Source organism: Microcaecilia unicolor, chromosome 8 (assembly GCF_901765095.1).
Source record: "Microcaecilia unicolor chromosome 8, aMicUni1.1, whole genome shotgun sequence".
Lineage (NCBI taxonomy): Eukaryota > Metazoa > Chordata > Amphibia > Gymnophiona > Siphonopidae > Microcaecilia > Microcaecilia unicolor.
Genome location: NC_044038.1, coordinates 123733765 through 123752442, shown reverse-complemented (window position 1 = coordinate 123752442; position 18678 = coordinate 123733765).

Sequence of the window (18678 nt, the reverse complement as noted above, 5' to 3'; positions counted from 1 at the left end):
CAGTTTTTCGTGCCTTTCGGCTAGTTTCTTCCTCTCCTCTCGTGTGTTACAAAAAAAAAAGTGTTTGTTTTGTTTCCTTTACTTCGTACAAAGTTTTCTAGTAAGTTTCTTTTCTTTTCCGAGCGCGGCCTGTTTCGCTGCCCGTCCGGGTCTTTTCCCTTTTTTTGGTATCCCTTTTTTCGGCATCATCGCGTTTAACCTTGCCGGTGCGATTTTTCCGCCCATGTCCTCGAAGCCTGCCAGCGGCTTCAAGAAGTGCACGCGGTGCAGCCGGACGATCTTGCTCACTGATAGGCATGTGTCGTGTCTTCAGTGTCTCGGGGCTGGTCATCGCCCGAATGCCTGTACTTTGTGCCTCCAGTTAAAAAGAGGACCCAGGCGGCGAGATTGGCTCAGTGGAACATCCTGTTCGGAGCCTCTTCCGGTCTTTCGACATCGACGGAGCCAGCGGTACCGAGGTCATCGCCGGTATTGATGTCGGCATCGGAGGGGGCATCGACGTCCGGAGTGCAGGTGATGGCTGCCAAGAGGTCCCACGCTGGTAGCAGTGAGCCATCGAGTGGGTCTCTACCTGCCTCGAGGGCACCTGTGGTGCAGGCCCCCCGGGACCAACCACCTTCGGACCCGGCCCCAAGGAGACGTTTGGATTCCACGTCTTCCTCATTGGTACCGGGAGGTTACGACGCCGTGCTTCGCGCGAAGGCGAAGAAGCACTGTCATCGGTCACCTTCCTGTCACGGTACCGAGAGCTCTAGGACACCGAAGGATTCGGTACCCGTGAAGCATCGACGCCGGGAGGACCGCTCACCCTCCATACAAGAGGTGTCGATGCGCTCTGCTCCGGACAGCCCGGTACCGCCTCCGTGCCCCAGACAGATTCTCAGCTCGTCGCCGGTACCGGACCCACTGCCTTGCTCGACAGCCACTCTGGACGAGCGCCTCAGAGCCATACTTCCAGAGATTTTGGAAGGGCTGCTGCGACCTTCTGCTCCGGTACCGCTGGTGCCTGCGCTGGCGGTACCTTCGAGTCATGCGGCAGTTGGCTCTCCGCCCATGGTGCGGACTGCGACACCAGTACCGCTTGCGGCACCGGTGTCCGCTTCCACCCAGGAGGACGCCCCGCCAACGTCGCTGGAGGGAGCTTCATCGTCACCAGCACGGGAGTCTTCTTCTCGGCACTGCCGTAGGGGACCGGATTCCTTGGCGTCAAGACGGGCTCGGCTTCGGACTGAAGTTCATGAACTTGTGTCCGACCCCGATGGTGAGGCCTCGTGGGAGGCGGAGGAAGACACCAGGTATTTCTTTGACGAGGAGTCTTGTGGCCTTCCTTCCGATCCCACCCCTTCGCCAGAGAGAAAGCTTTCTCCCCCTGAGAGTCTGTCTTTCTCATCCTTTGTCCGGGAAATGTCTACGGCCATTCCCTTCCCAGTGGTTACTGAGGATGAGCCCAGGGCTGAGATGCTCGAGGTCCTGAACTATCCTTCACCACCTAAGGAGTTGTCCACTGTTCCCCTTCATAATGTCCTGAAGCAGACATTGATGGCGAACTGGGCGAAACCATTAAGTAACCCCCACATTCCCAAAAAGGTTGAGTCCCAGTATCGAGTCCATGGGGACCCGGAGTTGATGAGGACCCAGTTGCCTCATGATTCTGGGGTTGTGGACTCGGCTCTCAAGAAAGCCAAGAGTAGTAGAGATTATGCCTCGGCGCCCCCGGGCCGTGAATCTAAGACTCTAGACTCTTTTGGGAGGAAGGCCTACCATTCTGCTATGCTTGTGTCCAAGATCCAATCATACCAGGTCTACACGAGCATCCACATGTGGAACAATGTGCGGCAGTTGGCAGACTTGGTCGATAAGCTCCCGGCGGAGCAGGCCAAGCCTTTTCAGGAGGTGGTCAGGCAGCTGAAGGCATGTAGGAAATTCCTGTCCAGGGGTGCCTACGATACTTTTGATGTAGCGTCCAGGACCGCTGCTCAAGGTATAGTGATGCACAGACTCTCATGGCTGCGTGCCTCTGACCTGAAGAATAGAGCCCAGCAGCGGGTTGCGGATGCTCCTTGCCGGGGGGATAATATTTTTGGTGAGCGTGTCGAACAGGTGGTAGAACAGCTCCACCAGCGGGACACCGCATTCGACAAGCTCTCCCACCGGACGCCTTCAGCATCTATCTCTTCTGGTAGACGTTTTTATGGGGGAAGGAGGAATGCTCCTTACGCTTATGGTAAGCGTAGGTACAATCCACCTTCCCACCAGCCTGCTCAGGCTAAATCCCAGCGCGCTCGTTCTCGTCAACAACATGCGCCTCCACAGGCCCCTGCGGCTCCCCAGCAAAAGCAAGGGACGGGCTTTTGACTGGCTCCAGGAGAGCATAGCCGAGATACAGGTGTCTATGTTGGACGATCTGCCGGTTGGAGGGAGGTTAAAGTTTTTTCACCAAAGGTGGCCTCTTATAACCTCCGACCGGTGGGTTCTCCAAATAGTCCGGCTCGGATACGCCCTCAATTTGATCTCCAGACCTCCAAATTGTCCTCCGGGAGCTCAGTCCTTCAGCTTCCAGCACAAGCAGGCACTTGCAGAGGAACTCTCCGCCCTTCTCAGCGCCAATGCGGTTGAGCCCATGCCACCGAGGCAGGAAGGGCTGGGATTCTATTCCAGGTACTTTCTTGTGGAAAAGAAAGCAGGGGGGATGCGTCCCATCCTAGACCTAAGGGCCCTGAACAAGTATCTGGTCCGAGAAAAGTTCAGGATGCTTTCCCTGGCCACCCTTCTTCCCATGATTCAGAAAAACAATTGGCTATGCTCTATGGAGTTAAAGGATGCTTATACTCACATCCCGATACTGCCAGCTCACAGACAGTATCTTCGATTCCGCCTGGGAACACGGCATTTTCAGTACTGTGTGCTACCCTTTGATCTCGCCTCTGCACCCAGGGTGTTCACGAAATGCCTGGCTGTAGTGGCGGCGTCTCTATGCAGACTGGGAGTGCATGCGTTCCCTTATCTCGACGATTGACTGGTAAAGAACACCTCGGAGGCAGGAGCTCTACAGTCCATGAGGGTGACTATTCAACTCCTGGAGCTACTGGGGTTTGTGATAAATTATCCAAAGTCCCACCTTCTTCCAGTTCAAAGACTAGAATTCATAGGAGCTCTGCTGGACTCCCAGACGGCTCATGCCTACCTCCCCGAGGCCAGGACGGACAATCTTTTGTCCCTGGTCTCCTGGGTATGAGCGTCTCAGCGGATCACAGCTCGGCAGATGTTGGGATTGCTCGGCCACATGGCCTCCACAGTCCACGTGACTCCCATGGCCCGTCTTCACATGAGATCTGCTCAATGGACTCCAGCTTCCCAGTGGTATCAAACTGCGGGGGAACTAGAAGACGTGATCCAGCTGTCCACAGGAAACAAAACAAACACTTTTTTTTTTTTGTAACACACAAGAGGAGAGGAAGAAACTAGCCAAAAGGCACGAAAAACTGCTGCGAAGAACGCGACGGGGCCCTCTCTGGGGCCGCGAACAAAGGATACACGTCCGTTCTGACTGCGGAAAAAGAGAGACTGAGGAGCACGCTAGAAGCGGGCGGGAAGACGGCGCACATGCGCGATGCATGCGGATCTCGCGAGAGCTAGCAAACTTATGTTGCTAGGAAGATTTTCCAATCCTGGGGCTGCCATGGACGTCACCCATCAGTGAGAACAAGCAGCCTGCTTGTTCTCGGAGAATGGCAGATACAAATCAAGGTAAGGTATACACAAAAAGTAGCACATATGAGTTTATCTTGTTGGGCAGACTGGAAAACTCTTTTTATTGGAAAAAACTAAAAACAAATAACATACAAATCAAAAACAAGCCCCTAGCTATACATGGTCCTCCTATCTATATACACCCCTCCCCCTCCTCAATAGTATAGTGGAAACTCTGTTTATTAGAAAAACCAAAGAAAAAAACCGATGACATGCAAATCAAACCTCAAGCTCCTAGCTAGACATGGTCTGCCTATCTATGTACACCCCCTCCCCCTCCTCAATAATACAATGGATCAACCCCCCCGACCCCCCCAAACCTCACAAACCCCTTCAGACAACTGGCACACAATCCCCTGGGTAGCATGTCCCCTCATGGCGGCTTAAGCCTCATGTGTCTCCACCACCTCGAAGCCACCCCCACCTCTTTTTCCACCCTTTCCCACTTCGCTGCTTCCTGCACCGCCCTTACCACATCCCAGCTGACTACCTCCGCCGGCCGGACCTCCTGGTACAGGGACACCGTGCAGCGCGCCATCCAGAGGCAGTACCGCAATATCACCAAAATCAGAAAGCGTGTTACCCGATCCCCGCATCCCCCTCCACCCTCTGGGCCGTACACCCAGTCCGCATAGCTGTAGTTGCGGAAACTGGGGATCTGCAGCAACGAGGAAACCCGGTCAGAGACCTGGACTGTAAATGGGTACTTCACCAGGAAATGCTCCATCGTCTCTTCAGTTCCAGCACATTCCTCCCGTGGGCACCCTCTATCTCGCACATTGCAATATTTCAAATTTCCTCGGACGTACAGTCTACCGTGAAAGGACAGCCATGCCAGGTCTTTATACTTCGCCGGGATGCGGTTTGAAGCAATCAACCGTAACCCCTGCTGCACCCGTGGGACCGGCGTGTCCCTCAGTGCCAGAGGAGCTGAGAACACCTGTGCCCGTACTCTATCCATCCAGACCCCCTGCTGCCCTTCCTTCACCTCCCCCACCGACAGCCCCCACACCCTCACTAACTTCACTAGGGTCTTGCAATAACTCACCCCCCCCCCCGGGGCCCCCTTTCGCAATGCCACTACCCTCCCCCCTCTTGCCATAGGTCCCAATATCTCGGCCACCACTGCAGGACACTCCTTGCCCACCCCGGTGGCTCCCGCTCTACCGCCCTCCCTAGATTGAACTGCAGGAACAAAACGCTGAAAAACAGGACTGGATTTATCATGCCCCCCCCCCCCCCCCCCCGGACAGATATGTGACATTCCGTTTTACCGGATTCGTCCTGTTACCCCAGAGCAACCGGAAGAACACCCCATACAAGGCCGCGTAACGGCTCTCCGGCAGCAAGCAGATGTAACTGACGAACAGAAACAAAGGAACTAAGTGTGCCTTGATTAGCTGTACCCGCTCCCCCATTGTCAATCTCCACCCCTTCCATCTATCCACCCTCTCCTTCACTTCATAGAGACACCTATCCCAGTTGTAGAGCCTATAATCCCCCATCTCAAAGTATATTCCTAAGACCCGTATACGTTCCACTGCTGTCAGAAACCTACCTCCCAACTCAAACTGCCTCCCCCGATCCCCAACCCACAGGCTATTGGACTTTTGAAAATTGACCTGCGATGCTGTAGCCTGCGAGTATTTCTGGATCAGGTTCTGCAATCTACCTCCCTCCCTCTGATCCGCTACCCACACCGTAACGTCATCTGCATACGCCACGACCCTTAACTGGCTACTGTCCCCCACCTCCGCCCCTTCCAGCCCCTCCACCCCCCCTTCTCCAGCCGTCTTATAAATGGGTCGATGGCGTATGCATATAACAGTGGGCTGAGCGGGCACCCCTGCCGGACCCCTGCCCCTACTTCAAACCCCTTCCCCCTCCACCCGTTAACCAGGAAAAAACACCCCGCGTGCCGATATAGTAACTGCAATTGCTCTATCCATCCCTTCGGAAATCCGTAGCCCTCCAGAATGCTCCACAGGACACCCCACTGCACTCTGTCAAATGCTTTCTCCTGGTCGAGTGTTACCAACAGCCTACCGTGCCCTCCCACTCTACTGCGTTCTACCCCCTCCCGCACCCAAGCTGCCGCTTCCAAGACCCCACTCCCTTTGACCCCACATGCTTGCGACGCTGCCAGCAAATCCCCAGACACCTGCCTCATTCTCTGGAATAGCATTCGCGCAAAAATTTTCCGAACTGTATTAAGCAGCGCTATAGGCCGCCAGTTGGCCAGCATCGCCGGGTCCTTCCCCTTACTTAGCAGAATAAGGGCCGCCTCTGTCAGGGAACTAGGCAAGGAACCCTCCAAACGGGCTGCCCCCCATACCCTCACCAGAATCGGCACCAACTGCTCCTTAAAGGCCTGGTAGAACTCGGCCGTCAGCCCATCTGGCCCCGGCGAGGTCTTCCTATGGAGCGCCCCAATGGCCTCCTCCACCTCCTGTTCTGTCCACGGGTTCAAGAGGGCTAGAAGCTGGGGTCCCCCATGACCTATCCCCGGGGTCCCTTCCACGTAACGCTCTATCTGCCCTACATTGATCTGCTGGGCTGAAAAAAACGCCGCAAAGTGGTCCCTCACTGCCCCCAGAATCCCCTCCTTGGTGTCCTGCAGGACCCCCTGTGCGTCCCGCATCCCCTCCATCACCCTGCGCACCCTCCGCTCCCGGCAGCATGCGAAGGGGTCCGGGCTACACATTTTCCCGAAGTCCCGCTTGTACACCAAGGAGGTGTAGTGGTTGTACTGTACCTGCTCCAGGAGTGCTTGGAGATCATGTATTTCTTCCTCTCTCCCCCCTTGTGAAATCAGTGCGTCCCTCTTTTTCTTTATCGCCATGCCCAACTTTGTCCTTTCCCTCCCCTCCCTTCTCGCCTGTCTGAGAAAAAATCCACGCGTTCGTCTTTTCACTGTATCCCACCACTCCCCCAATGACTGAAATGCCCCCTGCACCGACACCTGATCTTCCAAAAACCGGCGGTACTCCTCCCGCACCTGCTCGCTACCTAACCACTTTAAATTCAGTCGCCATAACCCCCTCCCTGGCCTCTGCGCTGCCGCCCCCCGCCCCCCACCTGAAGGAGGACCATGTGGTGGTTTGAAAAGTCCAAGTCCACGGTTCGTGGACCCCCCAGACAAACCCCCTTCTTTACCAGGAACCTATCGATTCTACTCTTACACTTCCCTCGAAAGAACGCGAACCCCTCCTGTTCCTCACAGAAGGCCACATGCGCGACTACCAGCTCCGTCTCCCGCATGATCCCTGCCAGCCTCGGATCCCCTGCTCCCAGACTTCGTGGGCGGGGCTTCTCCAGACGCCATGCTGCCTCGGTTTCCACTTCAGCCATTGCAGACCTGGCCAAAAATACCGGAGTCTGCCTCTGCTGATCCGTTTCCAACAAGGCCTCCTTCACGGCAACTGTCTCTGCTGTTTGCACAACTGCAGGTAAGCCCTCTGAGACTTCGACCACCACCTCTGTAGAAAACAGGCTGCTACTGCGTCTCCCTCTGCTGCCTCCATTATCTGGAGTTTTGACAATTTACTGAGTAGGAGTAGGATCTCCGCTCCAGCCCCCACCTCAGAGCCATGTCCTGCTGCTGCCTCCTTATCCTCTGGCTGCTGGGTAAGTGCTCTGGACTGTGTTGCCAACTGTCTCATGTATTTTAAAGTGGGGTCACCTCTGAACCCAGACAACTCTTTTGGTTCTAATGCTGCTGAAGACACTGAAGCTTGCTTCAACTGTAGTGTTCCTGAACCCCCAGACTTTGATATAGAAGCCATCCTTTCTCGGTTAACATAGAGCTCCCTCAAAGGATTCACAGAGCCCTTTTTTAAACAGTTCAACAAGTGTTCTTTTTTCCCCAACAACTTCGATATCTGGGCTTCCTCTTTAACATACATTTGTCTGTGCTCCGCTGGGGCAAATTTACACATAGTTCTTGCCATTTTTAGACGTTTTCCTAGCTCCACTACTTCTTTTTCCACCAGCTTAATTCGTCTTACCATATTTACCACACTACTTGCTGGATCATCAGGGTCATAGCTCACTTCAAGGAACTCCTCATCTGACGATCCACTCTCCTCACTCTCATCTGCCTCCAGCAAAGGCTCCTGGCAAACTTCCATCGCCTCTTCCTTCTCCCTTCTCCCTTCCTTGGAAGCGCCCTTCTGGGGCCTGTACTATCTTCCTCCCCCCTCCACTGTCTTCTCACTTACCTTCTGAAGCTGGGCCATGGAGGGGGAAATACTCTGCTGGCCTCCACTGGGCTGCTTCTCCCTTCGGTCCACTGAACTCCTTTCCCTTCTCCCGGTAGTCAAACCAGGGAGAGAGCCACTCCTTTCAGCCTTCTGGTCCCAGGCCCCAGGAGGCCCCATAGCCTGGGACTTTCCTGAGGCCTTCTCCCCAGGGACCCTCCTCATCTTTGGGGAGGGAGCTAGGTCTCACTCCCTTTCCACTGGAAGTCTGCAGAGCTCTCTAAAACACCTCCTTCCTCCTCAGCAGACTGGATGGACCGTGAAGGTCGTTTTCTGCCATCATCTACTATGTTACTATGTAACTATACACCACTGTCTGCAAGTATCACCTATATGTGGGTACAGTAGGTTTTTGGTGGGTTTGGGGGGCTGACACATTCCACCACAAGTGTAACAATTAGAGTGGATTATAGGCCTGGGTCCCCTTCTTCACAGTATACTGCACCGACTATTAGGCAACTCCAGGAACCTGCTTGCTGCTCTAATAGGGCTAGCTATAACATATGAGCCTGTCGTAGAGCCTGGTATGTACTGTTTCTTCCACATCTTTGGGAGGTGGAAGGGGTCAGTTACCACTGGGGGAGTAAAAGAGGGTCATACCTTTATTCCTCCTGTGGTCATCTGGTCATTTAGGGCACTTTCTTATGGCTTAGTTGTTATTAAAAAAGGTGTGAGGGCAGGGCCGGTCTTAGCAATTGCGGGGCCCTGTGCAGACCAATTAGGTGGGGCCCCCCCACCTTGCCCCGCCCCACCTAGACCCACCCCTTGTTGACAAGATGCATTTTAAACATTTTTTTTATTTCAAATAAAGACAAATCGGGGAGGAAGTGACGTCAGCGGAGCTAATGGCTGCCTAAACGCTGAGCTCCCGTACCCCCGTGAGCAAACGAGCAATTTCCCTCCTCTTTCTAGTGGCAAACTTAAAAATACCTCGAGTCAGAACACTGCCTACAGGTGTGGTCGGTGGAGACGCTATGCAGGCGAGTGGAGGGGCAGTAAATCTCTCCCAATACGCATTCGAGAGCGGCGTGCTGAAAAAAAAGATGGCGGAGCAAGCTGAGCTGACCCCCAACACACAAGGATCCGAGCGGGAGCTGTTCTCTTCCCAGGAACAAACGGATCGACTTGGGGAGCTGTTGCCAGAATTGTGGGACTGGCTTCAGGAGATAAAATCTGACTTAAAAGCAGTCCGGGCGGAACTCGCAAATCTGGGCGCTAACCTCAGAGGAGAAATCGCGGAAGTGGGCCACAGAGTAGACGAGGCTGAAACACGGATAGATGATCAAACGGAAGCTGTGAACTCACTCGATCTGCAGGTCTCCGTTGTTAGACTGGGTCAACAGCAAATAAATGACAAGTTGGAAGACCTAGAAAATCGCAGCAGACGCTGCAACCTGCGTTTCAGGGGTTTGCCGGAGACTCCTGCTTGTCAAGATGCAGAGGCAGTAGTTCAAAAAATAGCGAGCTTGCTGCTCTCTGCAGATGGAACGACTGTGAGTATGGAGGAAATTAGACTCGAGAGAGCGCACAGAGTGCTAGGCCTGGTCAGGCAGAACCTTCCTAAAGATATCATCGCTTGCAGGCGTCTCGCCAAATAGCTGATTTTAAATGGGACACGTACCGCCTAGAGGTATATCAAGATCTAGCAGCAGCGACATTAAAACGAAGAGCGGAGTTAAAACCTGTCACAGCCAAGCTGCGTGAATTGGGCCTGCGATATAGATGGCGCCATCCCTTTGCGCTCGTGTTTTACAAAGATGGCAAATTACATCAGGTCCGTTCTCTGGCAGAGGCGCGGGGAGTGCTTCCGGAGGGAACCCCAGAGGAGACACCTTCAGCAAGCGCCAGAAGTGGGCCAATGGGAGTCCTGGCCACTCACCTGAAATGGCAAAGAGTGGGACGCAAGAGACTGCAGCGTCAACAATCAGCGGGACGGCTGACCTGATGATCCTGAGGGTGGAGATGTCCAGGCCTGACAGTGAACTGTGGAGTGTGACAGGCCAGCAGATTGTGGTAGCAAAGCCATAGAAATGAGGACTCTGGTTGATGATGTTTGAGTTTGTGGGGGAGAGGGGATATAAGGTTAACAGTAGAGTTTAATATGAGGAGAGGAAAGCTGGACTCTCCCGCAGAGAGTTTAATGCATTTGGGAAATGCGCAGGAGGCAACACGGGAGGCAGGGGGTGAAGGGGGGGTCACTTCCTGCCTGAATAGCACCTACTGTGTGGGGCAATGGTGCTTATATTGTGTTGGGACAGATGGGGAAGAAGGGAGAGAGGGGGGAGGGGGACGGGAGATGATAAAAGAAGGGGGATAAGGGGAATGGTGGGTACTCTGGGGCTGCAAGATGCTGATATGATAGTTGGGCGAGACGACCCTAAACAAAATGGCCCTTAATTGTGTAACTTTGAATGTGAGAGGCCTTAATACTCCTCAAAAGCGTAGTCAGATGTTCAGAGAAATGCTGCGAATGAAAGCAGATGTGATGTTCATCCAGGAGACGCACTTGAAGTGAGGTCATGAAAGATTTGTAAGGCACAAAAGGTATCCCATAATATATTGTGCATCCAATAGAGAGGGGAAAAAAAACAAGGGAGTCCTTATAGCGATGTCCAGTGCGTGCCCCTGGATTGTGCAGGAAACAATACGAGATCCTGAGGGGGGATATCTAGTTCTCGTGGCCTCCCTGTATAATATACAGTGAGGTGAAGGAAGCTATTAAGGCTAAAAGAAACGCCTTCAGAAAATGGAAGAAGGAACCGTCTGAAAATAACAAGCAGCAGCATAAGGAGTGTCAAAGCAAATGCAAGGCGCAGATAAAGATAGGATTAAAAAAAGATAGCATTAGAGGCAAAAAAACATAGTAAAATTTTTTTTTCGGTATATTAAAAGCAGGAAGCCGGCAAAAGAATCTGTTGCCCCCTCCGAAGGGACACCACTTTGTAAGTGGTGGAGGGGCTTCCGTGTTTCAATGACTCAGAGGGCTATGCTGAAGGGTTACCCATATCAGACAGGCCTCTGAGGAGAAACCAGACAAAGAGTGTCCCAAACTGGAGGATCCAAGATGTCGTCAAGGGAGGATGTACGTTAGTTGAGTTCCCGTTTTATACCAGAATACCTGAAGAAGTAGGCGCGCTCCCCAGAGAATGGGGAAGAAGAAAGGCAAAGCCGTGGTGTTGTCCTCCTCGAACACGGCTGGGGTTCCCACCACTTCTCAGTCTACTTTGGAGAGATTTGGGGTCAAAACGTCGGGGATATTGGTTCCTGCTTCGGGGAACAGCAAGGCTTTATTGCCGAATCTCAGTGGAGAGGGAGTGACTTTGAGTCCCCCTGTTGGCATGACCTCTCCAAGACCCGGAAACAGTAACGCTTTGCTATGGAGGTCGACAGTGGAAACGCAACAAGTGGGTTAGGATTTTCACGCGATCCGAGGAGGTCCTGGCGCAGCATTGACTCCGGATAATAAACCAACTGGGGGATTGGAGAGTGAGCTCTTCCCCCCAAAGATATCTGGAGCAGTTTCTGTGGAGAAATTGGACCTGGTGAAGCCAAACAATGTCACAATGGACGCACTATGGGAAGTGCTGCAGAGTGTGAATAACTCTCTTCTTCAGATGTCAAACATTTTTTAGGAATAAATATGTGATTATATCAATACTTATCTAACAAAGTGGAAGTCCAAGATAAAAAAAATAAGACTTTGATTTCAGACATGGTTTCTCTACGAAAATCAGTTAATCTGGTAATGAAGGACAATTATGTTTCTTGTAAAAAATTGGAACTTCTGGAGAACCAATTAAGGAAAAATAACTTGAGAAAGATAAATTTTCCTAAAATACCCTTTATATAGAGTTATATTATTAGTGACTTTCGCCTTTGATTTAGATAGGAGCAATGTTTTGAAATTGTATTTCCGACATATGGCTGATAGTTTTTTTGGGTTCAAAGATAAATATATTTCCTGATATATCAAGGGAATCGCAGACTAGGAGGTGTGAACTCTTGGCTTTTAAGCCAAGAATCATTGCCCTGGGTGGGACCTTCCTAGAGCGATTCCCTTGTAAGTATAAGAGTTTGTGGAGTTAAAAGAACAGATGAAGAACCCTCTGCAGCAACTTCCTTTATGTTACCACTGTACCGGCTGCAATTACCGATTAACCTTCCTCCTCAGAAAATATGAACTGTAAGATTAACCATTCCGTGTTTTTCTTATTTTCTTTGAGATAGTTTTCCTGATCTTGGATCCCCCAATTGTGGATAATAATGTGGATTAACAAAGATGATATTTTTCCTTAATGTTTGTTTTAATTGATATTTTCTCATTTCGTTCCCATTTATGTATTGGACATAAATGTAATATAAAATGAATAAATAAATAATAATAAAAAAAAAAAGAAATCTGTTGGGCCGCTGGATGACCGAGGGGTAAAAGGGGCGATCAAGGAAGACCAAGACGTAGCGGAGAGACTGAATGAATTCTTTGCTTCAGTCTTCACCGAGGAAGATTTGGGTGGGATACCGGTGTCGGAAATGGTATTTCAAGCGGACGAGTCGAGAAACTTACTGACTTCACGGTAAACCTGGAGGACATAATGGGGCAGTTCAGCAACTGAAGAGTAGCAAATCTCCTGGACCAGATGGTATTCATCCTAGAGTACTGATAGAACTGAAAAATGAGCTTGTGGAGCTACTGCAAGTGATATGCAACTTATCCTTAAAATCGAGCGTGGTACCGGAAGATTGGAGAGGGCCAATGTAACGCCGATTTTTTTAAAAGGCTCCAGGGGAGATCCGGGAAATTATAGACCGATGAGTCTGACGTCGGTGCCGGGGAAAATGGTAGAGGCTATTATTAAAAACAAAATTACAGAGCACATCCGAGGACATGGATTGCTGAGACCGAGTCAGCACGGCTTTTGTGGGGGGGAAACCTTGCCTGACCAATTTACTTCAATTCTTTGAAGGAGGTAAACAAACATGTGGACAAAGGGGAGCCGGTTGATATTGTGTATCTGGATTTTCAAAAGGCGTTTGACAAGGTACCTCATGAAAGCCTACAGAGGAAATTGGAGGGTCATGGGATAGGAGGAAACGTCCTATTGTGGATTAAAAACTGGTTGAAGGATAGGAAACAGAGAGTGGGGTTAAATGGGCAGTATTCACAATGGAGAAGGGTAGTTAGTGGGGTTCCTCAGGGGTCTGTGCTAAAACTGCTGCTTTTTAATATATTTATAAATTATTTGGAGATAGGAGTAACTAGCGAGGTAATTAAATTTGCTGATGACACAAAGTTATTCAAAGTTGTTAAATTGCGACAGAATTGTGAAAATTTACAAGAGGACCTTACGAGACTGGGAGACTGGGCGGCTAAATGGCAGATGATGTTTAATGTGAGCAAGTGCAAGGTGATGCATGTGGGAAAAAAGAACGCAAATTATAGCTACGTCATGCAAGGTTTCACGTTAGGAGTTACGGACCAAGAAAGGGATCTGGGTGCCGTCGTCGATAATACACTGAAAACGTCTGCTCAGTGTGCTGCTGCGGCTAGGAAAGCGAATAGAATGTTGGGTATTATTAGGAAAGGTATGGAAAACAGGTGTGAGGATGTTATAATGCCGTTGTATCGCTCCATGGTGCGACCGCACCTTGAGTATTGTGTTCAATTCTGGTCGCCGCATCTCAAGAAAGATATAGTAGAATTGGAAAAGGTGCAGCGAAGGGCGACTAAAATGATAGCGGGGATGGGACGACTTCCCTATGAAGAAAGATTAAGGAGATTAGGGCTTTCAGCTTGGAGAAGAGACAGCTGAGGGGAGACATGATAGAGGTATTAAAATAATGAGTGGAGTGGAACAGGTGGATGTGAAGCATCTGTTCACGCTTTCCAAAAATACTAGGACTAGGGGGCATGCGATGAAACTACAGTGTAGTAAATTTAAAACAAATCGGAGAAAATTTTTCTTCACCAATGTAAATTAAACTCTGGAATTCGTTGCCAGAGAAAGTTGTGAAGGCGGTTAGCTTAGCAGAGTTTAAAAATGGGTTGGACTGTTTCCTAAAGGACAAGTCCATAAACCGCTATTAAATGGACTTGGGAAAAATCCACAATTCCGGGAATAACATGTATAGAGTGTTTGTACGTTTGGGAAGCTTGCTAGGTGCCCTTGGCCTGGATTGGCCGCTGTCGTGGACAGGATGCTGGGCTCGATGGACCCTTGGTCTTTTCCCAGTATGGCATTACTTATGTACTTATGTACCCTTATGTATGTCCCTAATGAGACCAAAGGGGTTTTATAGTGGATCTGGAGCAGTTGATTCGAAGGAAAGCAAGAGGGCATCTCCTAATAGGAGGTGATTTTAATATCACATTAAACCCAAAGGTAGATAACTCAGGGGGCTCAGCAGGCTATGCCCAAAGGGATAGGAATGCACTAAGAGCCTGGATGGCGCGGGAGGGGTTAGTAGATGCCTGGAGGGAGCTCCATGGGACTGCGAGAGATTATACATATTACTCGCCCAAATATAAAACCTATTCGAGAATCGATTACTGGCTGGGTACTGATGCCTTAAGGGGTAAAATACTGCAGACAGAGATTGAGCCATGTGTGTGGTCGGATCATTGTCTAGTGAGCCTGGTCCTGGATATCAGGGGAGAGCAGAGGAGGCGTAGAAATTGGCGCCTAAATGAAGCTCTTCTGCTAGATCCTCAAAATGTGCGAGAGATTGAAAAATGCATTGAAGAGTATATCAAGATCAATGATACAGGGGAGGTTCAACCTGCGAGTGTTTGGAAGGGTATGAAGGCAGTGGTCAGGGGTCATATAATTGCTTTGCAAACACACTTAAATAAAGAAAAGAAGGAAAAAGAAATTAAATTACGGGAGCAGTTGGAATGCTTGGAAAAAGCCCATAAGGCGGATCCTGTTGATAGCAAAACAGAGGGGAAATTACAACAAATTAGAAGACAGTTAAATGAAATACAGCTTGCTGAGATCGCAATCCAGTTACAGGCAGTACAACAGGAACACTTCGAATTTGGTAATAAAGCCAGTAGGCTCTTGGCTCACAAACTTAAAAAAAGAGAGCAATGTAATTTTATAGCTGCAATAAAAACTACAAAGGGAGATATCCTTACCAAAACTGATAGCATACAAGAAGCCTTTTGGGAATTTTATAGTCAACTTTATAAGGGGGAACAGGCAGTTAGCAGAGAGGAGCTGGAGAGCTATGTGGAAGAGGTAGAATTACAGAGAATAACGGAGGCAAAAAGGGATCACATTTCAGCAACAATAACATTGGAAGAGATAGAAGAGGCAATAGCCGGAATGCCTAACCATAAGACCCCGGGGCCGGATGGCTTCCCAATAAGATTCTATAAGGTGTTTAGAAAATGGCTTGCCCCTTTGTTGCTGAAGGTGATCACTTCCTATGACGAAGCGAGCGAGCTACCCTACTCCTGGCGACTCGCGGACGTAGTGCTGATACTGAAGCCAGGGAAAGATCCGCAGCAATGCGGTTCTTATCGGCCAATATCACTTCTCAATAATGATTATAAGATTCTTACTAAAATTCTGGCCAATAGGTTGAGGGGGGTGATGCCACGCATAATCCATAACGACCAGACTGGGTTTATTGAGGGGCGTCAGGGAAGTGATAATGTTAGATGCTTGATGCATGTGATACAGCAGGTGGGGGAAGAGCCGGACCCGATGCTCTTGCTTTCGGTAGATGCAGAGAAGGCCTTTGACCGGGTGGACTGGGCCTTCCTGCTCTCCCTCGTGAGGCGGGTAGGAATGGGAGACAGATTCTATAAATGGATGCAACTTTATATGCCAAGCCTCTGGCAACCTTAAAAATCAATGGTGGACAGTCTAGACCGGTCACTCTATGCAGAGGCACGAGACAGGAATGTGCTCTCTCTCCCCTGCTGTTTGCGTTGACTATAGAGCCCCTGGCTCAGAAAATTAGAGAACATGCTGGTATTAAAGGAGTGACTAGAGGCAAACGAGAGCATAAAATAATGCTTTTTGCTGATGATATATTACTGACTCTTTCACACCCGAGCCACTCTTTGCAAGGGGTGATGGAAGTGATTACGCAATATGGGCGAATGTCAGGTTTTAAAATCAATTTAGCTAAATCGGAAATCCTAAACCTGTCCGTTTCTCCAACAGAGGTGCAGGAGATAAAGGAGAGGTATCCCTTCTTATGGGCCCTAAAATCTATCAAATATCTGGGGGATTCAGGTAACCCCTAAAGTAGAGCAGCTCTACCAGGCTAACTACCCAGGGAAAATGCAAAAACTATTTTTGGAATTGGATAGATGGGAGGGAGTGATGGTGTCATGGACAGGCAGAATCAATGCAATAAAAATGATAATATTACCCAAGCTTTGTTTCTGTTTACAGCGCTCCCTGTGCCGATACCGCGCTCCTTCTTCTAGACTCTCCATAGAAAATGTTGCATATATTTGGAAAAAGAAGCCGAGAGTTTGCAGGGGGGCGATGCACCAGACACCAAGGATAGGTGGTATGGGGGGTCCCAGATTTTTACCTATACTACCAGCGGCCCAGCTAAAAATTCTGGCTGAGTGGACACCGAGTAACAATAAGAAATGGCTGCATTGGGAAAGGGCATGGATGGGTTCTAGACATTTAGGAAATATACTATGGAAGCCAAAAGCACAGGTTTTGGCAGAAGCCCGTAAATTACCAATGGGGATGACCCATCTGCTTAACACTTGGCTCCAAATAAGATCCAAAGTTTTTCCTGAGAGACAGTACTTCTTACAAATGGCCATCTGTGGAGCCCCGGGCTTCCAGCTGGGGGAAGAGGAAAAAGCATATCAGATCTGGGCCACCAAGGGACTATATATGCTGGGACAGCTCTGGGAGGAGGGTAGGGTTAAAGAATTTGAGACAGTGAAAGAAGATTATGACCTATCAGACAAGGATCTTGTCTACTACCATTGTGTGAGGAACTTTATTCAGAGGAGGGCACGAGAGGAGCTCGAATTAGCTGAGACGGGTTTAGAGTGGGCATTGAGAGGAGGAGCGGGTAAAGGATGTATAACAAGGCTGTATAGTGCACTGCTGCTCCTGACCTCACCACAGGAATACTATACGAGTAGATGGGAAAAGGTGCTCCAGAAAACTTTTTCAACCGAGTGGTGGGCCACTAGTTTTCTGTTTTTGCTGAAATCTTCAATCACCCAGCCACTGATTGAAAACTGATATAAGATCCTATACTGGTGGTATTATACTACCGAAAACTCCATAAGATCTACTCGAATGCCTCTGTGGAATGCTGGAGAAAATGTGGGGAGAAAGGGACATTTATGCATATATGGTGGGAATGCCCAAGGTACGAGCATTTTGGGAGCAGATAGTGAAGGTGGTCAACGACCTAGGTAAGGGAGGATATACGCGGAAGGTAGAATACTGCTTACTTCACGCACGGCCCAACAAAGCCGGGTTCAGGAACACAAATTAGCAATTCAAATTTTGCTGTGGCCAAAATGCAACTGGCCAGAGCGTGGAAAGCAGTGGAGATGCCCTCTATGCAAAGAGTGGGGTACAAGGTCGAACACATCTATCAGATGTCTAAATTGACAGCTATGAGGAAGGCTTACTCGCAGTATTTCAGAAAATCTGGGAGCTATGTGAACAGAAAAGGGAGGTAATTTGGCTGTCAGCTGGGGACGGTAGGGAGGGGGGAGGGGGATGGGTTTGAGTTGTATGGGGGTTTAAGAAAAGATAAAGCTATTGACTTTACAGCACTGTTAAGTTGAGCATTGTTATAGCAACTGAGGTTATTTAGACGTTGTGGTCTCTGATATTTTTGTTATATTGTCAAAATTAATAAAGTATTAAAAAAAAATAAAGACAAATCAAGCAAAACTTGTACAGAAAATCTAATTCAAATACGCACAATACTATCATAGGAAACCTTTGGTTTTAAAAAGCAAAAGCATATGCATGTAAGGACTAGATAAAGTAACAAATCAGCTTAATATGTAATACTTGGTAGCAATAATGAAACAGTAATTGAATATTCACATGGCTGCCTGAACCAACAGTCTCGGCAACCATTTTTAAAGAGCGATGCGGCAACAAGGCATCAGTGCTGGCAGCGGGCAGGAAAGACTGGGATCTTTCCTGCCCTGACACTACACCACCAGGGCGGCCTCGGGTATGTGCCGGGAGGGCACCCTGCAGCTCGGGGGAGGGGAGGCAAAGAGTCAGATCACAGCAGTGGTGGGGAGCAGGAGGGAGCACCACAGGGCCCCTGGAGGTGCGGGGCCCTGTGCGACCGCTCCTCTCGCCCCTGCCTAAGACCGGCCCTGTGTGAGGGGGTATACAGAATACTGTCTCTTACCCATAAGGATAAAACCTCAGATAGCCTGAGCCACCTTAAACCCATTAGTCCCGCCCAGGGAGGAAGTGAGATGGAAGAGGTGGAGCCGAGGATACAGAAAAGAAGAAGTATAAAAGGTAGGGCCAGATTGGGGTTGAGGAGGCCCAGAGAAGAAAGAGTTGAAGTCTCACCATATGCCTTTACAACTTATGTCTTGCGACCGTGACTTGGCTGAAGTAAGCCACTTTTGACTTGAGATTTGTAAACTTTGCCCTGAGGTCTGGCTAGAACCTGACCTGGAACTCAGAGAAAG